The sequence below is a fragment of the Pelobates fuscus genome, chromosome 11 (assembly GCF_036172605.1).
Source record: "Pelobates fuscus isolate aPelFus1 chromosome 11, aPelFus1.pri, whole genome shotgun sequence".
Classification (NCBI taxonomy): Eukaryota; Metazoa; Chordata; class Amphibia; order Anura; family Pelobatidae; genus Pelobates; species Pelobates fuscus.
This window is the reverse complement of record NC_086327.1, coordinates 98,324,438-98,341,187: the sequence shown is the minus strand read 5'-3', so window position 1 is coordinate 98,341,187 and position 16,750 is coordinate 98,324,438. Positions and strand designations below refer to the sequence as shown.

At 41.5% G+C, this 16,750-nt stretch overlaps 1 protein-coding gene across 2 annotated transcripts in view; it reads left to right on the top strand.

Annotated features, from left to right (window-relative positions):
• TNFRSF9 (TNF receptor superfamily member 9) overlaps positions 1-16,750 on the top strand; it is an 80,380-nt gene that overhangs the window by 266 nt on the left and 63,364 nt on the right. The window lies entirely within an intron of this gene.

Sequence of the window (16,750 nt, the reverse complement as noted above, 5' to 3'; positions counted from 1 at the left end):
CTGCCAATTGAACACTGACTACAGTGACCAATTGGCAGAGATTACATTTTACTATGATCTGATTTTTTTTTTTTTTTTTAACCCCTGAGGGTTAATTTTTTATTATTTTTTTTTTAACCCTCAGGGGTTAAATTTATTTTCTTAATTTAAGTATTTTAAAATTATATATTTAGCTAGCTGGGGTGGGTGGAAGTTAGTGGGGAATTGGGGGATTTGGTGTTAGGCTAACTAGGGGTTAACGTTAAAAAAAGTTTTAAAATAAGCTTTAAAAAGTTAAAAATTAAGTAAAAAAAAAAGTTTTAATAACGTTTAAGTAAAAAAAAAAAAAAAAACACCCCCCTTTACCCAGTCGAAATAAAAATTAACCCCTTCCCTGCCAGTCGATCGCTGCCTACAGTGATCAAAATACAGATCACAGTATTATACTATGATCTAATTATTTTTTAACCCCTGACAATTAACTTTTATTTATTTTTTAACCCTCAGGGGTTCAATTTATTTAATTAACTAATTTAAATATTTTATAATTATATATTTTGCTAGCTGGGGTGGGTGGGAGTTATGGGAAAATGGGGAATTAACTGTTAGTGCTGCTTACTGCTAGTTAGGGGTTAACGGTAAAAAAAAAAGCTTAGTAAATGTTAAATCTGTAAAAAAAAAGTTTTAAGAAAGTTTTTAGGAAAGTTTACAAAATTAATAAGTAAAACAGAAGTTTAAAAACTAGTTTTAAAAAGTAAAAAAAGTTTTAAAAAAGTAAAAAATTACATTTAAAAACGCTCATTACTACACTACACCTGGAACAAACTAGAAAAAAAATTATCCCACGCTAAGGTTCAAAATATGCCTTTTGAATTACCCCAGGGTGTATTCTTTAACAAATAGTATGTGTTTGTGGGGAAGTTTCAATAACCAACCATCTAAACTACTCCAAATTGGAACATGGACACAGCGTAAAACTTCAAAGTTAGAAAAAAACTGAATGGCTGCGTCTCAAATGTGCCCCTTCAACTTCCACATATACCTGGCAAAGGTACATACGGGGGTATTGCTGTACTCAGCCGACACAGCTGAGCACCATATGAAGTATTATACAGTCGTAGCACACATAAGGTTTGCAAAATATACTGTGCAAACTCACTTTGTGTGTCAAAAGGGCAGAAACCACTACACCTGGTACAAGCTAGTGGAAAAATTATCCCACGCTAAGGCTCAAAATATACCTTTTGAAATACCCTGGGGTGTCTACTTCAAGAAATGGTAGGCCTTTATGGGGTAGTTTGAATTTAAAACCTGTGAAGATGCTTGGAAACTGCACATAGGCCCAGCGTCAAAGTTCGGTAAAAACTGATATGGTTTGGTCTCCTATATGTCACTGTAGCTTCACGAAATAGTGCTAAAGACATTAATTGGGGGTGTCTTTTTACTCAGAAGACTTAGCTGAGCATAATTTGGGGGTTTTGAACTTAGTGGCACATATGAAATATACAAAATGCCCAGCAAAAATGCGATCTGTATGTAAAAAATGCCCCCAATTCTTTTTTACCACATACTTTGGCATATATTGGTGAAAAAAATGGGGGCATGCTAAGGCACAATATTCACCTTATGAGATACCCTGGAGTGTTTACTTTTACAAATGGTAGGCCTTTGTGTTTTTTTTTTTTGAACAGTCAAACTGTTATAATACCCCAAATGGGAGCAAAGGCTCATTAAATCTCTCTCAAAATTCTACTGTGAATACTGAAAAGGACAGGTCTCCTATATGGCACTGTAGCTTCACAAAATAGTGCCATAGACATACAATTACGGTGTCCTTTTACTCAGAAGACTTAGCTGAGCATAATTTTGGGGGTTTGAACTTAGTGGCATATATGAAATATCAAAATGCCCAGCAAAAATGCAATCCGTATGTAAAAAAAAAATGCACAAAATTATTTTTTACCACATACTTAATGAATACTGAAAAGGACAGGTCTCCTACATGGCACTGTAACTTCACAAAATAGTGCCAAAGACATACAATTGGGGTGTCATTTTACTCAGCAGATGTAACTGAACACAAAATAAAACTTTGTACAGTTGTACACCAACTTTACAAAATACACACGAGAATTTCTTTGTTATAAGTTTGTGTGCCAAAAACCCCCAAAAAATAAATTTTACTCCAATATTTAGCAGAGGTTGGCGGTGAAATGGCTACGTAGAAAGTGTCAAAACAACCTTGGGTAAATAGCCTGTGATGTCTACTTTATATAAATATATACTTTTGTGTGGCAATTTTGTTTTATTTTATGGCTATTAAGCTTACAAGACAAACATACCAAATTCTAAAATCGCTCCACATTAAAAGTTTATTTTACTCCTTGTGCTTTGTGACCTGTAACTACCAAAAAAAACCTTAAAACATTATATATTCTGTAAATCAGAACAACTAAATTAATTTATTTTTAATTACTTTCCTTAACCTGCACTAATTGTGCACACATTATTATTGCAAAAACTGTAAAAAAAAAAACACTTTTTGTTTTTTTTTGCATTTTTCTGTATTTTTTTATTATAATGAATAAGTATGTATGTGTATATATATGTACACGTTACATCAAATTAAAGCCCTTTCTGTCCTTTAAAAAACGGTATATAATATGTGTCGGTACAATAAATTAGTAAAATGCAAATTGCAGTTGAACATACATGCTGTTGTCATTAAGTGAAAGACAAGCTTCTAAAGCTCTGTCCTTAAGGGGTTAAAATCATTGAGTGTGCCAGTGTATATGTGTGTTTGTTTGTTAGTGACTGTGTCTGTTAATGAGTTTTTCAAATCAGTGAGATTATGTAATCACAGGTTACCTCTTTTTACGGAGGAATGTGTGTAACAAAAATGCTTTAAGAGGTGAAAAATTATTTACAAGCAGCTCTATACACTTGTGTGGAAATATCCTCAATTCCACTAAACAAATATGTCAATTATAGTGCGGTGTAAGGGACAAAAGACCTACACCTATAAGTGGAGCGCTCAAACACATATACAGCTTACCAAACGTTATTCCGTTCAATGGTGCAGTATCAAGTACATGTTAAAAAAATACAAAAAAATACAATATAGTGCAGATGGTATATAAAGTGGCAGTGCAGCAATAGTGGTTATATCGTAGTGAACTTGTACACTCACATTTTAAGGAGCCTGTATATAGAAAACACTGGCTCCGTATTACGGCTTGTGTGCTTATAATGGTAGCACCACCCTTCTACTTCGGCTTGAAGAAATTCTCAAAAACATAAAAAAGAATGGACCAATGTGTAGATTTTGGCAGTGGAGAAACACAAATATAGGTGAATAAATGGGGTGCTCACCTGGTCCTGAGCCTGTGGGTCCTGGCTCTAGGTATATAAGTGTTGTACCAATTCAAGTGGGGATGGTACTACCCCTATGAAGATTCCTTGGAGGCTCCAAAATGGACTTGAGTAAAATTTGAAAAAAAGTAACACATTTATTGATATACAACAAATTTAAAAACAAAAATAAATGTATCTGTTAAAAAGTCCTCAATAAAAGTCCTTTAAAATGGCCAATATGCATTTCACTCTCAAAATAGAGCTTCTTCAGTCAGCTGTAATGTTGGTCCTCTGAATCTTCATTTTTAAATGTCTTTTAGGTCTTCCCCTTTAATGAGTTAAGTGCTTTTTGTCCAATCTCAATTGAGTTTACATTCTCCCTATATAGGGAGATATGTGTGTGTACCTTTAATTGGTGGGGGTGCTCGGCGCCTTTATTTGTTTATGTTTTCATTGGTGGACAGTGGTGGTTGGCAGAAGTGTATTTCGAGCTGACCGAGCGGTTGGCGGAAGTGATGTCACGGACCCACGTGAGCGCCACTTCCGACGCCGCCCGGAATCTCCCGAGCACTCCAACCCTGCAGCACACCACACATGCGTGCAGGTCGGAGGGAGAGTTGGAGTATGGGAGGGGGTGGTCCGCGGGCACGCCAATGTGTGCCATCCATAAGGCGTGTCGGCGTGTCTTTCACTTTAAATGTATTAAGCACTTTATAAGCACTACAAGCACTTTATAATTGCACATTTGTTTGGATATGCAACTATTATAATTGTTGTATAACCTCTCTTTCCTTCCCCCTTTTCTGTTTTATTTTTTCTTTCTCCTTTTATATTTTATTTGATATTTGTTTATATTTACCGTATATACTCGAGTATAAGCCGAGTTTTTCAGCACATTATTTGTGCTAAAAAAAAACAACTCGGCTTATACTCGAGTCAATAGTCTGTATTATGGCAATTTGCATTGCCATAATACAGACTGGGGGCTGTGGAGGCTGGCAGAGCTGTAACTTACCGCTACTGTCAGCTCCCTTCTCCTCCGCGCCGTCCGTTCAGCACCTCGGTCAGCTCCCAGTGTAAGTCTCGCGAGAGCCGCGGCTTTCGCAAGACTTGCAGTGTGAGCTGACAGAAGAGCTGAACGGACGGCGCGGAGGAGAAGGGAGCTGACAGGAGCTGCAGGAGAGGTAAGTTACAGCTCTGACAGCCCCCCTCTCCCCCCCACTGAACTACCAATGCTGGACCACCAGGGAAGGAGAGCCCCCCTTCCTGCCATATATCAAGCAGGGAGGTGGGACGAAAAAAATATACAGTAATAATAATAAAAAAAAATTAAATTAAATAATAAATAATAATAAAAATTAATAATAAATAATAATAAAAAAAAATTAAAATAATAAAAAAATTGCCCACCCCCCACCAAGGCTCTGCAACACACACACACACTCATACACACCACTCATACACACACACTGCACTCATACACACACACTGCACTCATACACACACACTGCACTCATACACACACAGCACTCATACACACACACTGCACTCATACACACACACTGCATTCATACACACACACTGCACTCATACACACACTGCACTCATACACACACACTGCACTCATACACACACTGCACTCATACACACGCTGCACTCATACACACGCTGCACTCATACACACGCTGCACTCATACACGCGCTGCACTCATACACGCGCTGCACTCATACACGCGCTGCACTCATACACGCGCTGCACTCATACACGCGCTGCACTCATACACGCGCTGCACTCATACACGCGCTGCACTCATACACTCGCGCTGCACTCATACACTCGCGCTGCATTCATTATACACACACTGCATTCATTATACACACACTGCATTCATTATACACACACTGCATTCATTATACACACACTGTAAATAAATATTCAATTAATATATTTTTTTAGGATCTAATTTTATTTAGAAATTTACCAGTAGCTGCTGCATTTCCCACCCTAGTCTTATACTCGAGTCAATAAGTTTTCCCAGTTTTTTGGGGTAAAATTAGGGGCCTCGGCTTATATTCGGGTCGGCTTATACTCGAGTATATACGGTATTTTTTTTTTTTATTTCTATCTCTACTCTTAATTTTTATTTTTTTTCATGTATATTTATTTTTGTTTTTTATTTATTTTCAATTTTATTTTTATATTTATTCTTATCTTGATATTTATTTTCATTTTTATTTATATATTTTTGCATTCATTTATTTTATTTTATTATTTTCTCTATTTTTTCTATTTATTTAATTCATTCTTCCCCATTCCTATCTGCACTTGTATATTCTTATTTTTATTGATTTTCAATATATTCTCCTCTTTTCACTATTTCACTCTATTCCTCTCCCCATCTATATATCCCTTCATCTTTATTCCTATCTCATCTTTATTTCGTTAGAACTTTTCTTCATTTGTATTTTTCTGGCACATATCCCTACTTAAAGGGAAGCTGTCAATCAGACCCCGGGGGGGGAGGAGCCAACGGACACGCCGACATGCCTTATGGATGGCACGCATTGGCGTGCCCGCGTACCACCCCCTCCCATACTCCAACCCTCCCTCCGACCTGCACGCATGTGTGGTGTGCTGCAGGGTCGGAGTGCTCGGGAGATTCCGGGCGGCGGCGGAGTGGTGCTCACGTTGGTCCGTGACGTCACTTCCGCCAACCGCTCGGTCAGCTCGAAATACACTTCCGCCAACCACCACTGTCCACTAATGAAAACATAAACAAATAAAGGCGCCGAGCACCCCCTCCAATTAAAGGTACACACACATATCTCCCTATATAGGGAGAATGTAAACTCAATTGAGATTGGACAAAAAGCACTTAACTCATTAAAGGTGAAGACCCAAAATACATTTAAAAATGAAGATTCAGAGGACCAACATTACAGCTGACTGAAGAAGCTCTATTTTGAGAGTGAAACGCGTATTGGCCATTTTAAAGGACTTTTATTGAGGACTTTTTTTTTTAAATATATTGTTTTATTTTCTGTAAGGTTAAGAATGGGATACAGAAATGAAATAGATGGGAGAACATAATATAACCAGTCGATTTACATGGTACAATCAATGGCAGACTAAAGTCAAGCCTAGAAGCCTGTTACAATACTCCTGTATGGTGCTCTCTGCCTCTTTATGTAGGTTTAATTTGTCAACTTGTCATGGAGGAGGGGGGAGGGGAGAGAGACCACAACTCGGAGCCTTGTCGGCGTCTTCGTAAGTTGGCCAGCAGGCGCAGCTTAGTGTAGTGAACAGGGTGAATAGGGTATGGTGATACCAGGTATATATATTCGTATTTTACTTCCTGCGGGAGTTCTAGCGGGTCGTTCCTTAGTATCTCGTTGTACCTTGAGGAACGGTTTCTGGACCTTTGGTCATATCTTTTTGTCGGAGTTAACCATGTGTGTGGCTGTCAACCACGGGTTCCATAGGGATTCTAATTTTGCAGTCCTGATATGGGACTCCGAGGAGAGTAGTTCGTATCTATAGTATTGGTGAACTTTCCGCGTTAGTTCCTTGTTTGTCGGGCAATATGTGGTTTTCCAATTAAGTGCTAGTAGATTTCTAGCTGCTAGGATAATTATGGTAGCCAGTTGTTTGGAATTTCGCGGCCAGTCGTCCGAGAATAAGAGCAGCAAGTCGGTTTTGGGAGTAAGAGTGGGGCATCGTCCCGCGCCTAAAGTTATCAGTGTTTTGACATGGGCCCACAATGGCTTAATCAGTTCACATTCCCACCATATGTGAGTCATATGTCCTAGTGTTCTCTGGCATCTGCAGCAGTTGGATCCTACTGTTGGATAGATCTTGTGTAGGCGGTGTGGTGTGAGGTACCAGCGAAACACAAGTTTCTTGTGAGCCTCAACGTGGGAGAAACAGGTTGTAATGCCTCGCAGGGCGTCTAGCGATTTGAGCCATTGCTCATCTGTGAGCTTGGGGATACCCTCTCTTTCCCATTGTGAAGTATATTTAAAGAGTTGCGGTGAGCGACAATCTAGCAATGTTCGGTAACACAGAGATAGAGTTTTTGGTTTTGTCAGATTCGACCGGCATCTAGTAAAAAGATTCGCCTTGCAGATCTGTCTAGAGTCATGTTCTGTGTGTGGGAATTCGACTTTAGTGTTGATTATACTCTTCAGCTGAAGATATGAGAAGATAATAGAATTCGGGATTTTGTACCTCTCTTGGAGGTCGGGGAATGATAGTATCTGGGCCTTATCACACAAATCTTCGATATGCCGTATGCCTTTTTCGGTCCAAAGTTTTAGTGAAAGCCATGGTGAAATCGCTTCTAGCGCCGAGAGGGGAGCACGTGAGTCGAAGCGTTTGTGTTTAGCTGATTCTATGTGAGAGCAGTCGTTGGGTATAGTGAGATTCCCTGCTGTCGATACGGCTTTGGGGTCCATAAGATATTTCTTGGAGAGTGTGGATGCATCCTCTCTCGTTCCATTTCCACCCATTGGAATGTGTTGTTCGGTGCGTGGAGTCGGACTGCTGTTTCTAATATAGCTGCCCTGTAATATGTGAGCAGTTTAGGCAGACCTACCCCCCCTTCCCTGGGGGTCATTTGTAGTAGGGAGAGTGGTAAGCGTGGTTTCGCTTTGCCCCATATGAATCTGCTTAGCGTTTTTTGCATATTCTTGAACTATAGTAATGGAATATGTAGCGGTAGCATCCTGAACACATAAAGGACTTTCGGCAATATCATCATCTTGATGGTTTGTATCTTACCCATCTAAGAGATACGGACTGCTTTCCATGTTTGGAAACTCGAGTTGCACATGTTAACCAACGGTGTGTAGTTTAATGAGACCATTTTCTGGTCGTGTAGAGCCAATTTGACTCCTAGATATGTGACATAATCCCGCCTACATTCATATTGGTAGTTGGTCTGCAAAGCTTGCAGGCGGTGCAGTGGTATATTAACTGGTAAAGCCTGTGTTTTTGTCGTGTTTAGCTTGTAGAACGATACTAGTCCGTATTTGTGTAGTAGGCTCATGAGTCTAGGTAGCGAGGATTCTGGTTGGCTGAGGGATAGAAAGATGTCATCTGCAAACATAGCTAAACGGTAATTGTGTGAGTGGATCTGGATGCCCTTGATCATTGGGTCATTTCTAATTTTGTGTGCTAGGGGCTCTAGTGATAAAATAAATAGGAGTGGGGATAGCGGGCATCCTTGCCGTGTGCCGTTAGTAAGGTTGATGGGAGTGGATATGAAACCCCCATTAGAAACTTGCGCGGATGGCCTGCCATAGAGTGCCATTATGCCTCGTATAAATTCTTTGGGAAATTATATTATATTTATCCAGAACTGTTGTCATATAAGACCAATTCAGTCGGTCGAAGGCCTTCTCTGCGTCTAACGCCAGTAGCAGGCCTTCTGTGTTTTGGGTCTCCATGTGTGATAGGATATTTACTATCTTCCTTGTGTTATCACAGCCCTGTCTGCCTCTAATAAAACCTGACTGGTCTGTGTGTACGATTCTGGGGAGGATCGGCGCTAACCTATTTGCTATGAGTTTGGCGTAAATCTTCGTATCACAATTAAGCAAGGAGATAGGCCGGAAGTTAGAGCACTGGTTGGGGGTTTTTCCTGGCTTCGGAAGTGTCGCTATATATGCGCTTAGAGCATGTCGGATGGCATTTTGCCTGTGCAAAAGCAGTGGTTATACAGATTGGTCATGTAAGGAGCTAGGATATTAGCAAAGGTGCGGTAGTACAGGTTCGAGAAGCCATCAGGCCCCGGTGATTTGTGGGTAGGTAGTTGTGCTATGGTCTGAAGTGTTTCCTCTTCTGTGATAGGTTGTGTTAGGCTTAGGCATTCTTCTCTTGTTATCTGAGGTAAGTCGACATCTCGTAAAAAGTCATCAATGTCTTCTTTCTTGGGTTGAGAAGAAGGGTCCTCTGAGCCTAGATTATATAGTTTACTGTAGTAGTTGCTGAACTCATCTACTATACTCTGTGGGTTCGTTATTTGCGACCGCCTGTCGTTTGTAGATAAGCTATTTTTGTGGCTGCCACTCTAGTCTTGAGTTGTGCGGCTAGGATCTTCCCAGCTCTGTTGCCTTCTTTGAAAAATTTGTGTTTCATTTTCGTAAGGTAAAAGGTGGTCTTGGCAGTTTCAAGGTCATTCAGTTGTGTTTGTAGTTGGAGGATCTTTGATGTGGTGTCATAAGATGGAGTTTGTTTATTTATGCGTGATAGATCATGAAGCTCCGTGAGTATGCTTGTATATTTCAGAAGCCTTTGTTTCTTGTTGTAGCTTGAATGCTTGATGAATTGGCCTCTGAGAACGGCTTTATGTGCTTGCCAGAGACTTTCCGCTCCAACCTCCTCGTTGTTATTTATATCAAAGTAGGTTGCAAGTTCAACTTTGATTTGTGCTACTAATTTGTGATCTGCCAACAAAGTATCGTTGAGGCGCCATGTTCTTTTGCCATGGTTGGGGTGTTGTGTCAGGATTGCTAAGGTAATGGGGGCATGATCAGACCACGTGATATCGCCAATGTGAGTCTTTGCTACTTTTGTCAGTAGCGTGGCCGGTAGAAAAAATCTATCTATTCGAGAATACGATGTGTGAGTTGAAAAGTACTGAGTGAAAAGTATAATCTCTAGCGGCCGGATTGAGCGTTCTCCATACATCTAGGATGCCGTGGTTTGTAAGTGTCTGGTCTATCAGGGAGGTGGACCGTAGTCTTTTCTTTGTTGTTCGTGCGTCTACTGTGTCCGTAGATGTAGTGTCTAATGTAGGATCTAAAAGACAATTAGTGTCCCCCCCTAAGATGATATCCCCATATTGGTGGGCCTCAGACACGGTGAAAATTTTGTCTAAGAAGGTGTGTGTCATTGTGAGGACCGTATATGTTTACTAGGGTCATTTGAGTGTTATTTATAATGCATTGTATAAGGAGATATCTGCCTTCTTTATCTTTGATTAGTTTGATAAGTTGGAAGGACACTGTTTTGCTTATTAAAATTGATACACCTTTTTTTTCGATTTGTAGGTGCTATGGAATCCCAAGGTAAAGTGTTTGGAGAGAAATTTCGGTTGATTGTTCGTTTGGAAGTGTGTCTCTTGATAAAATGCAATATGGGCATTATGTTTTTTCGCTTCTGTGAGAGCTAATCTCCGTTTATGGGGTGTGTTCAGCCCCTTGGCATTTAAGGAGAAGATGTTAAGCGCCATGATGTCTGTGTTGGGGTGCAGCATGTCTCTGTGGCGTCAGGAGGGATTTGTTCGAGTTATTGCTAGGCTTTATGTGAATTCTGGAGCAAGTGAGACACACCAAGGTGTCTCTGGCCGTGTTTCGTTGTCGTGCTCTTTTTGTCCGCATGAAGTTATGGGTATCGTGATCTCTGTTAAATTTCTTGGTACTCAGTTGTGTGCTCTGAAGGGTGTTCCGATTATGGAGTTGTGGTCCTGTGGAGAATGGAGGGGAGAGGGAGGGAAAACAAGGAACCAAAAACAAACTATATACAGTAAACAATAAGCCTCTGAGGTGAGGCTGGATCATGATTCGGCTTGCACCGAGTATGCACATAGATAAGGTCTCCGAACTGGGACCTCTGAAAACTTAATTACCTGGGCGCTGAGAGAATCCCCACGTTGCAAAGAGAGAGACTATCCCCTGCTCTATGTGTAGTTGTGGTCGCTTATAGACCGTGAGTGCTCTTGTCTCTTGGGTCTTATTTGCAGTCTTATCTTGGTGGTTTGGAGAGAGGTAACTACCCATGAGAGTGTATCTATGGCCGCACCCCCATTTACGTCAGGTGTGTGCCACCAGCACACCCCTTTTCATTTAGCTCCGAGGGTATAGGAAGCATTTTAAGTGTTCTCCTAGCGTGTAGAAAGGATTTTTTTATTTTTAATCTTCCTCTAGACCTGTGATGTGATAGTGTCAAGTTCTAAACACTCCAGTATTGGCTAGCGCACGTGTAATTTGTTTGTTTATCAACAGTACCCATTGACCCGGTATCCCAGCTCTATCTATTCATCTAGTACTTGTCAGACTATTACAACTCATGCCCGCTACCCCTCTGCAATATGAGTACATTACCACCACTATTGTTAACCTCCTGGACTTCTGATCTTCGTATTGCATGTCTCTGAGTATGTGCTTAAAAGTTTTGAGAGACTGTTAAACTTTAGAGTCAGTTAGTTGATACTTGTTTCTCCCATCCTGGGGTTATTCGCTGAGGTGCTTTGGCTGTCATCTGTCTTCCCGGGTGTTCCCTCGGATCTTCTGGTATCGGTATGTTCCATTCTGCTAGGGTGCGTTTTCCATCTTCTGTTGTGAGAATGTGTTTTTCGGCTCCATTCTTTCTTACAATGAGATTCCCCACTTATAGGGAACCTCTGCTGCTCTCAACGCTCGAGTGATGGGAGTGAGGGACCTTCTCGCAGCTAGGGTGGTTGCTGAGAGATCTGTGTATAGTTGGATCTTGCTGAATGTTTCAGGGAGAGTAGGGTTCTTCCTGGAGGCCATCATTATTGATTCTTTGGTGGTATAGTAATGTACCCTTGTGATGGTGTCGTGGGGTGTGGAGGCTGGTAGGTGCTTAGGCCTGGGTAGACGGTGGGTCCTGTCCAGCAGCAGGGTTGACTCAGGCAGGTTTGGTGACCGGTGTCTAAATAGAGTAGTAACAAAAGTACCCAATTCGCTAGGGGTAACTTCCTCAGGGATCCCGCGTATGTTATTCCTCCTATCTCTATCCTCATGATCTGTCAATTTTGTGAGAATATGGGATAATTTGGAATCCGTGCTTTCAAACGATGCTACCGCATTATTGTGCGCCGTGATTATCTCCTCCGTCTTATTCTCAAGACAATCAGTGCGTTCCCCTAATGCTTGTACCTCTGCTCGTATTTCTCTGGCCAGTTTGGCGAAATCGGCTTGTATGGATGTCTGCAGGGCGTTAAGCATCTTCTGGATAGAAGCTTCAGTGGCTGGGGTTTCCCTGTGGGAGATGGAGGTGATATCGCTTCTGCCGGAACTCGAGGCTGGCCATCTTTGCATTCTTGCTGCATTCTTGCTGCATTCTCGCTGCGGCGAGGTCATGGCTGCGATCTGGAGGGAAGGCGGTTCTTTTATCTTCTTTTTCGTTGCCGTGCCATGTTGCCGGGTTATTCCTCCGGTGAGTGTTATAGGATTGGAGGGTAGTCTCTCAGTGATAGCTTGTTTAATCGCTGTATTAGGGGAATTCTCCTCGGAGCCCGTCGCTCACACGTCCATTCGCGTTCGCGGCCACGCCCCCCTTATTGAGGACTTTTTAACAGATACATTTATTTTTGTTTTCCAATTTGTTGTATATCAATAAATGTGTTACTTTTTTCAAATTTTACTCAAGTCCATTTTGGAGCCTCCAAGGAATCTTCATAGGGGTAGTACCATCCCCACTTGAATTGGTACAACACTTATATACCTAGAGCCGGGACCCACAGGCTCAGGACCAGGTGAGCACCCCATTTATTAACCTATATTTGTGTTTCTCCACTGCCAAAATCTACACATTGGTCCATTCTTTTTTATGTTTTTGAGAATTTCTTCAAGCCGAAGTAGAAGGGTGGTGCTACCATTATAAGCACACAAGCCGTAATACGGAGCCAGTGTTTTCTATATACAGGCTCCTTAAAATGGGAGTGTACAAGTTCACTATGATATAACCACTATTGCTGCACTGCCACTTTATATACCATCTGCTCTATATTGTATTCTTTTGTATTTTTTTTAACATGTACGTGATACTGCACCATTGGACGTAATAATGTTTGGTAAGCTGTATATGTGTTTGAGCGCTCCACTTATAGGTGTAGGTCTTTTGTCACTTACACCGCACTATAATTGACAGTGAGATTATGTGTCTGCCATTGAGAGTTTCTGTTAATAAAGCAGTTTTTGTGTATAGATCATACCTCTGAAGTTTCATTGCTCGATTCATTACTATTTAGGTGTTAACATTTGTTTCTGTTTATGCAGCCCTAGCCACACCTCCCTGGCTGTAATTGACACAGCCTGCATGAAACCAACATTTATTTTCAATCAGCTGTAACTTACTTTAAAAGGGTATTGTGACGTCCAGTATTCCCTTTTTCCCAATAGCAGAATAACAACAATAATCCACAGGGTAAAATAACGCTGGTATCGCCAAATAATCCACACATGAGCCAAAGCTTAATGCTGGAACAAGACTCATTTACTGGAAGCAACAGGCATTCAATTTATACAGTACAAGCTTCTCCTCTGGGCCAGGTTAGATTATTGAGTTTCAGCAACATACTAAACTCAATTATCTGCTGGCCAGAAACATTAACAATTTTCCACATTCTTAAAAATATACTTTATACATGTCATATGAATATAAAAACCACATTCCTGGGTAGTTGAGGATACTGGGAGTAACATATCCAAATTGCACGAAAATCCGTTTGGTAGTTTTCGTGTCGCATCGTGTGGAAGTTTGACCGGCTCGCCATGTGGTAGTATCCGAGTTAGAGTTCCATGAAATTGGTAGCAAGAGCCGGTCTCCGTTTGTGCAGAATTACACGAAAACCACCACAGTTATACGGTATCTGGTTACATGTGAATGCTCCCCTCATTCGGTTGATTGAAACTCCGGAACGCCAGTCTGATACTGTGAGTGCAAATCGGTCAGATGGGACTTCCATGGAGGCCGTGTGTTCGTGTGATTGCCTTCCCGAAAATGGTTCCAGGCAATCCACGAGTAAGTCCCGCTGGCCACGTTCGGGAGATTTAAGATGGCCGCCATCCTTTGTTCTCGCCACGTGTTCTTATGCCGAATGGCGGCCACCTAGAAGCACTCCATTACCTTGCGGTCTTCGTGGTTACTTGGTGTTCTAAGTTCTGATTGCTACCCAGGGTGGTCTCTGTTCGGTAGAACAAATACATTTCCCGAACACAGAAATAAACAACGAATACTTTAAAGTCACTTAACTAGCAGGGAGAGGAAATAACCGAATGGGTACAGGTAAACACAAGGAAATCCTTTACAGGTATCCTGCTATGTAAAGTGAACTTTAATCACACACTGCAGGCTCTAGAAGCAGGAGATAAGAAATTATAAATTAGACGGAATTTGCAATAAACAAAATGTAAACATTAGATGATTCTTTACAGCAGTGGTGCTAAACCCGCAGGCCACTAGCAGTGCGGCCCGGTTGCTGTCCGCACTGCCTGGATGTGAGGGAGGCAAGGAACACTTTACATTCTGTGCTTCTCCTGGACATCTCCCTCGTGCTCCCTGCAGTGAGCCGGCGCCGGGATATGAAGCCATCCCAGTATCAGCATCACTGCTAGGAGTGCTAGGGACCTATGCAGGAAGAGCACAGAGGTGGTCTCAGCCCAGCAGCTGTCCACAAGGGACCGAGGATCCATCCAGCCCTCCCAGAGCAAGGTAGGTAGGCTGGGTGGGCCTCTTAGATACAAAATGTGTATGCATGTCATTTTTTTGTATGTTTTGGCAGTGATTGTGTGTGTGTGTGTGTTTGTATGTCTGTGATTGTGTTTGTGTGTGTGTGTACATCTGTGATTGTGTGTATAGGCATGTAATTGTGTGGGTCTGTTATTGTGTGTGTGTGTGTGTACGTCAGTATGTGTGTACGTCAGTGATTATGTGTTTGCGTCTGTGATTGTGTGTGTATATCTGTGATTAGGTGTTCGTATGTATGTGATTGTGTATGTATAGGGGTGTGTGTGTGTGTTGGGGATGTATAGGCCTGTGATTGTGTGTGTGTGTGTATGTATGTATGTATGTATGTGATTGTGTGTATAGGTCTGTGATTGTATGCATGTGTGGATCTGTGATGTGTGTGTGTGTGTGTGTGTGTAGATTTGTAATTCTGTGTGTGTGTATGTTACTGTGTATAGGTCTGTGATTGTGTGTGTGTATTTACATCTGTGATTGTGTGTATGTATGTGACTGTGTGTATAGGTCTGTGATTGTGTGTGTATTTACATCTGTGATTATGTGTGTATGTATGTGACTGTAGAAGTCTGCGATTGTATGCATGTGTGTAAATCTGTGATTGTGTGTGTATATATTTGTGATTGTGTGTGTGTATAGGTCTGTGATTGTGTGTGTGGGTCTGTGATTGAATGTGTGTGTATCTGTGATTATGTGTATATAGGCCTGTGATTTTGTGTGTGTGTGTGTGTGTGTGTATGTATGTGATTGTGTGTATAAGTCCGTGATTGTATGCATGTGTGGGTGTGTGTCTTTGATTGTATGCATGTGCCATTGTACAGCGCTATGGAATGTGATGGCGCTATATAAATAATAATAATGTGTGCGTGTCTGTTTGTCTGTGATTGTGTGTGTGTGTGTGTAAGTCAGTAATTATATGTTTGGGTCTGTGATTGTGTGTGTGTATCTGTGATTATGTGTTCGTATGTATGTGATTGTGTATGTGTGTGATTACGTGTATTTGTCTGTGATTGTGTGCATATGTGATTGTGTGTATCTGTGTGTGTGTGTACATCTGTGATTGTGTGTGGGGGGGCTGTGATTGTGTGTATTTAAAGCTGTGATTATGTGTGTATGTATGTGCGTGGGTGTAAATCTGTGATTGTGTGTGTGTAGATTTGTGATTGTAGGTGTGTGTGATTGTGTGTGGGTCTGTGATTGAATCTGTGTGTATCTTTGATCATGTTTGTATGTATGTGAAAGTGTGAATAGGTCTGTAATTGTGTGTGTGTGGGCAGTGGCGGCTCTAGACTTTTTGAGGCCTTAGGCGAAAATATGTGGCCCCCCACGCGCGATAAAAAAATAAGCAGGCTGTGATCCTTGTTTGCAGATAGCATGGTCCTCTAGGGTAAACAACAGGCACAGTCCTTTGGTTTTCATATAATCCAGGCAGTTTTATTGGCAAGTCCACACTGCAACACAACTAAAACATAAATATAACAGGTTTCCCCTTTAAACAAAAACCTAGCTTGTCTGAGCACTGACTCACTTTTAATATCCTCTCCATCAGGGTTAAACTAACAAAACATATCGTCGGGTTGCACCAACCTTATTAGATAACAACACTCTGCTCTCCTTTCCGCACTCCAGTGCTCTTAGCTAGCCTGCTGCTTTCCTTTCTGCACTCCCAGTGCTCCAAGCCAGCCTTGACTGCTTAGCTTTCTGCACACCCAGTGCTCCAAGCCAGCCTTGACTGCTTTCCTTCTGCACTCCCAGTGCTCCAAGCCAGCCTTGACTGCTTCCTTCTGCGCTCCCAGTGCTCCAAGCCAGCCTTGACTGCTTTACTTTTGCACTCCTTGACTGCTTTCCTTTCTGCACTCCCAGTGCTCCAAGCCAGCCTTGACTGCTTTCCTTTTGCACTCCCAGTGCTCAGTCTCCTTGACTCTC